The sequence below is a fragment of the Girardinichthys multiradiatus genome, chromosome 1, assembly GCF_021462225.1.
Source record: "Girardinichthys multiradiatus isolate DD_20200921_A chromosome 1, DD_fGirMul_XY1, whole genome shotgun sequence".
NCBI classification, from domain to species: domain Eukaryota; kingdom Metazoa; phylum Chordata; class Actinopteri; order Cyprinodontiformes; family Goodeidae; genus Girardinichthys; species Girardinichthys multiradiatus.
Window position 1 is genome coordinate 12,101,539 of NC_061794.1, and position 6,168 is coordinate 12,107,706.

Sequence of the window (6,168 nt, forward strand, 5' to 3'; positions counted from 1 at the left end):
GTATAAGGAAAGCAGAGACGTGTTAATTACAAGCGCAACCAATCTGTTAGGGCAGGTTGGGATAAGGCATGACCTGGCAACCTATCAAACAAAAAAACCTAAGCCCCTGTCTTGTATGTGCTTGTTCTGAGGGAGGACATAGACTAAAAGAGAACAAACACAAAGGCTTTAATGCTCAGGATATGTTGTTCTGTAGGTATACAGTGTCCTCCACACTTATTAGCCCCCACAAAGTAAACGTGTGAAGACCCTTGAAATAAATGTATCTTATAATGCAGAAGCATCATTTCAGACTCAAAAAAATAGAAATATCCATCCTTTAATTCAAGTTCATTCATTCATTGTTGAAAATAAAAAATTAAAAGCAACATCCCTGGTAAGGATACTGGCACCTCTGAAAATTAAAAATTCTCAACTTTTACTCACTTTTAATTATTAACCCTGACTTCCTATTTCAATGGGATATAAGCATGGTATGAACCAGAAACTCATTTCTATTACCTACTGCTCAAAATGGGAAAGACAAGAGAAACATCATCCAAGTAAAACAGCTGAGAGTTGTAAAGATGCATTGTTAGCATATGAGCCAGCTCTAAGGGAGATTAATTTTTACTCCTGCTCAGTTCTGCTAAAAATTACTGCTGGTGGGAATTTATTTTTTGAAGTGCACACTATGGGGCGTATCCTACGTAAAGGCAGTCTATGTCTCCTTATGCTCCAAAGACGGGGTGTTCTGGTACAGCCCAGAAACAGAGAGTGACAGAAACAAGGGGATTTAATTGTAGGTAAGTTGGGAAAAGGTGAGGAAATATACAAAATCCAAAAGAGAAGCAGCATCTGGCTGTATTTGAATAATATTGGAAAGCTGAGTAAAGAATCTTTAAGTGAAAATATCAGTCAGAGTCAGATTTTTAACACAGCTGCACAGACACATGTGTTTCTGTGCTGAGTTCATTTAAAATGTTAAACAGTGACTGAATCTTTTTGAATACAAATGCATACAATTAGGCTTTCCTTTAATAAAACAATGCTTACCAACATGAAAACCACTCAAAATTAAGCTACAATCAAGGAAAGCAAGTAATACTAAAGGAAGAGCAATTTGGGAGTTGTAACAGCTGGACTTGCCATCACTAGTGTCTTGATTTTCATAAGTTAGAGAACTTCAACCAGCCTCAAGTAAGAGCAATAAATAAAACATTTAAACACCATAAACTGTGACAAACAAGGCTAGAAGAGGATCCATGTTTATCTTGCCACCATGCCAAGAGAGAAGGAAGGTAAAAAAAAACTTTCTAAGCTCTGAACTGCAACAATGTATTTTTGTGTTAGATGCAATCAGTGGCGTCATGAGGGATATGGCTTTCTGCCCAGGGCATCATACCCAGGGGAGTTTTTCTCATCGCTTTTTTGCATGTCAAACCAATGTGAATGGGTGCCTCCACCCTGTGGTGTTTTTCCATGCTTGAATAAACCAGGGTTGTGTCTACACATGACAGCCTGGCATAGAACTAGTTTTAGCCTGCATTATAAGGCAGCTTGTGACCAGCCGCCTGACGCATTCTGTTCCTACTTCTTTAGCTGAATATATGAACAATACCAAAGAGAAAACAGTAGGACAGGCAGAAAATATGATTTTATTTTTATAGCGCTAAGGGAATACAGTACATGATAAACTGAAGGATGGGGCATCTTGCAGGTCCTGTGTAATCTCTTTAATTAACTTTTTCCTATTTAAAGCCAAGGCATGTGTATATTTTCTGTCCTGTACATAACTTTTTAGGCAGGTCATTTCTCCTTTTGTCTGCCATTGGTTCACTTTTCCCATTTTTAAAAGCACACCTCCCAATATTCTGTAGTGGTCTGGTACAAGGACTAGATGGACAAGAAACGAATGAGAAAGAACACAGAGTCCAAAGAAAGATTTTGAAGAACTAATATGTAAGAACAATCTCAATAATTACAAGGTCTGGCTTCTCTCACCATAAAACATAAAGGGGTTGGTTTCTAATTTCCCCTTGGGGATCAATAAAGTATCTTTGAATTGAATTGAATTTTATACTTTTTAAGCATCAGCTGAGAGAGATGTTAAAACCTGTGGTGTGGTTTACTCAAGCAATCCACCAGCTGTGATGACCAACCCACATTAGCAGACAGAAAGATGACAGCCTTGTCTTGCCTGTAAACACAATCACTTGTCATTTCATCCGCCGCCCGCCTCCCCACTTTACTCTGAGCCTTTCACTTACTTGCATGCTCTGCAGCCGCCTAAAGTTCCAGATTCCTTTGTTATCTACCTCGCCACTTCCTGCTTTTTTTCTTTTATTGTAAATACACGTACAAGCCCTCCGAAGTGGTCACTCATGTTTCACTCAGCTCTCCTGCTGGAACAGAAAGGAGAAGTCTGACATTGTCTGTCAGCGACGTGGTATCAGAGCAGACGTGAGGGGTGGTATGTTTGAACTTGTATGGCTTGAAGTTTGTCTTTCCTTCAATGAGCAATCTGTTGAATCTCTTAACACACACACACAAACACACACACACATCTGTGTTTTACTATCTTTATGAGGACTTTTCAGTTACTTCCATCGACTTCCATTCATTTTCCTTTATTTTTAGTGCCTAACCCTGACCCTAAGCTAACCCTAACCCTAACCAGTTCGTACCTAACCCTAACCATAACTCAATTCATACCCTAGTCCTAAACCTATCCCCTGTCCCAAAAATGGAATTTGGAAATGTGAGGACCAGGAAAATGGCCTCACTTTGTCAAAATGTCCTCACTTGCGATAAAAATACAAAAAATGGTTCTCACAAGAACACACACACACACACAAACACGCACACACACTCAACTTAAGAACAGGAGAGAAGAGAGATGTCTACCCAAGGGGCAATGGATGGTTGACATGGGAGACATGCTGGCTGTTTGTTAGGTTGAAGAAGTTTGTCTTCTTCTTATAAAGGTGGCAAAAACTTCTCAGGTTGAAAAAAGTGCCAATATTGGTAGAACTCCCAAGGGCTGAAAATCTGCTGTTTCCTTTCATTAGTCACACACGGAACTGTAGCAAAGTTAAGTCTGTGACTTTGGTCACAATGAAATATGAATGAAGCAGAATGCAACCATGCAAATAATACATCACCTTACAAAAATATTCTAAAAGCTGTTCTGCCCCCTTTATTCTATTACCTCAAAATAAAATCCAGCGAAACCAATTCAAAAGTCACCTAATTAGTGAAGAGAGTTAATCTGTGTGTAATTTAATCACTATATAAAGCCCGCTACACTGGACTTTATTTTAGGGTATCATAGTGGACTAAACACAAATGCATGCCACACATTTCAGAGTTTTATTTGTAAATAAAAAGCTTGGAAATCATGTATTCTTTCACTTCCACTTCACGATTAGCAGCTACTTGTAGGATCTCTGCTCCTCCCCTTCTGGTTGGTTCTGGCAGCTCATTGTCTGCAGCTGCAACGCATTCTCCTAATGAGCTCATGGGCTTCTTAAGGTAGCTGCTGATACAGACCTTTGCTGGAACATAACCTCAGTTATGTGGACTCCTGTCTGCCTGCCTATCCATCTGCCTGCCTGCCTATCGGCCTACCTATCGGCCTACCTGCCTGCCAACATCTGGTAATACTCCCTCCTAAGGACTGCACTGTAAATATTCTCATCACCAGTACTCTCTCTCTCTCCTTGGATTCCTGGGTTTACCTCCTCCTCCTCTGGCTTCTGGACAACTCCAACTCAAGATTCCTTAAACAAAGTCTACAGTAGAAATAAACCTCATTTACCGTCTTATTCTGTGAGCTGAGTCTGTTTCATCCTCTGGTTTTGTTCTACTTCGACTATTTAAGCAATTCATGATACTACTTTGTGCTGGTCTCTCACAATAAGTCTCAGTAAAACATATTGAGGTTTGTGCTGATGTAAAGTGACAAACTTTGAAAAAAATCTAAGAGATATGAATATTATTGCAAAGCACAGGATACCAGTTTGTGAACATTTTTGATTTGATTTGGCTGATGCTTATTGTTTTGAACAAAAACCAAAGCCTATCCTTTAGATAGGACAGACTTACATTTATGATGAATGGGTACCATCATCTACAGTCATCATATGATGTCAGCCTAGAAGACTGATGCCCTTTTGACATTTGGTGATTGCCCTCTTGCAAATGTAAACCTGCAATCACATTTACCTTTAACCAAATATTTACATTTTCCAAGAATGTCATCTTAGCCTTTAACTCAGTTTCACACTGAGGCAGTTTCTAAAACTTCACATTTGACAGATAACATTGATGAATTATTCTTCATGTCTGAAATGACGCAATGGTCCTTGATACAAACATTGCAAAGTCTGGAGTAATTTAAATAACTCATATGAATTAAATTTTCTCATAAAACATTATTTTGCATCATTGCTTGGGTGACTTTTTTCTGCATACAACCATATGAACTCATGGCCAAATACAGAGTTGTCTTTCTATCTTTTTATGTAAAGACGCTCCAAGATAGGGTGAAACCACTATTGTCTGATAGCTTGCAAGATAATATTTTACAAACCACCATGCAAGAAAACGTGACAGCTGGAAGGAAGTGCTTTCAGTTTAACTTCCAGGCTGCTGTGTGCTCTCTGTAACAGGACCTCCTGCAAAGCTTTAACAAAACTGCAATCTAGCATTTTGCAGAGTTTTTGGTAAATGGTTTTTACATCAACACTATTTGCATTTATGGCTAATCCAGAAATCAAATATGCCCCAGAATATAAGCACTATAAGCGAAATGTACAACTTTTAATTCCAGAAAGGGATTTTGAAATGCACCTAAAAGCACTTTTACATATTTCAGGTAAGTAATTAATAGTTTTGCTGTAGAACCTACATTATTTTCATATCACAAAACTCAACATGACATACTCCAGTAATCCGATAGGAGAAATGTAAAGCGCTATGTGATGCTGCACACAGGTATAAATATACATAGCCTGAATTTTGTGAACATTGCAGTAAGAGTTCACTTCATATCAGTCTTCAACAGCAAGTATTTTTTTCTTTCTTTTTGTACTGTGGGGGTCCGTTTTTTTCCAATGACCACATGAGGTGAAAAGGCTAAATCTAGAGCAGAAATGAAAAGCTAATTTCTTTCGTTATCTATACTCTCCTAATTGTATCTCATTTATTGTACAATAAACATCCATCCATCAGCAGACAGGATGCCTCTCGCAGGTTTGCAGACTCCTTACAAACAAATGCAGGATATTATTTCGACAAAACCTCAGCATTAAAATAACCATTCCTTCCCACTGAGCCCTGGTTGGAAGTTTAACCCATACTCTTACACTTTTCCGGTGTTTGCCTTTGTCTCTTGGTCATTGCTCAGAATTCAAACTGGAAAATATGAAACATACTGAGCAAATTTGAGCTGATGATGCACGTGGGAGGGGAGTGGAGGAGGAAAGGTCACACAATGCCTGAAGAGGAAATATCCAAGAGAGCAGAATTTAACAGAACGGAGGTCACAGATTAGATGTTTTATTATTATTATTATTGTTATAGTGCATTATTATAAGGACCAGTTAAGTTTTATTGTATTTTCTCTGAGCATTGCATAATATAAGATTAGGGTGTGTTTACTGGGACGTCAACTTTGGGGAAGTTAACTCCTTGTAATGTTTTCCTCCTGGTAACACACTCACTGTGTAATAATGGACTTCCATTTGTTTGGGAATAGCCTCATAACTCTTCCCATATTACTTAGGAGCAACAATTGCTTCTCCTAGGTCATTGCTGATGGCATAGTGCCTTGGCATGTGTTAACACACATCTGTATGTTCCAAACCAGACTGCTGGTTTTATAAAGGTGGTCACACTATTGGTGATCAGGTTATCACATACATTTAATTAGCAGCACCCGGCTGCTGCTTTCCTATTATATCTAATGGAAAGTGCAACCACACCTGTTCTTCTATAATTTCATTTAAACTTCTCAATTATGAGAAGTCTATTACAGGGGGCTGCAAGCTTTATAATCCAAAGGGTCATTTTTGCATTCAGCCCAGCTACTGTAAATAGAACTCATTTAGAGTTGCAAAAGTTACATGACCTGTAATAAAAAGATGACATATTTTTGATAAATATCCTGCTATAGTAAAGTTGTTG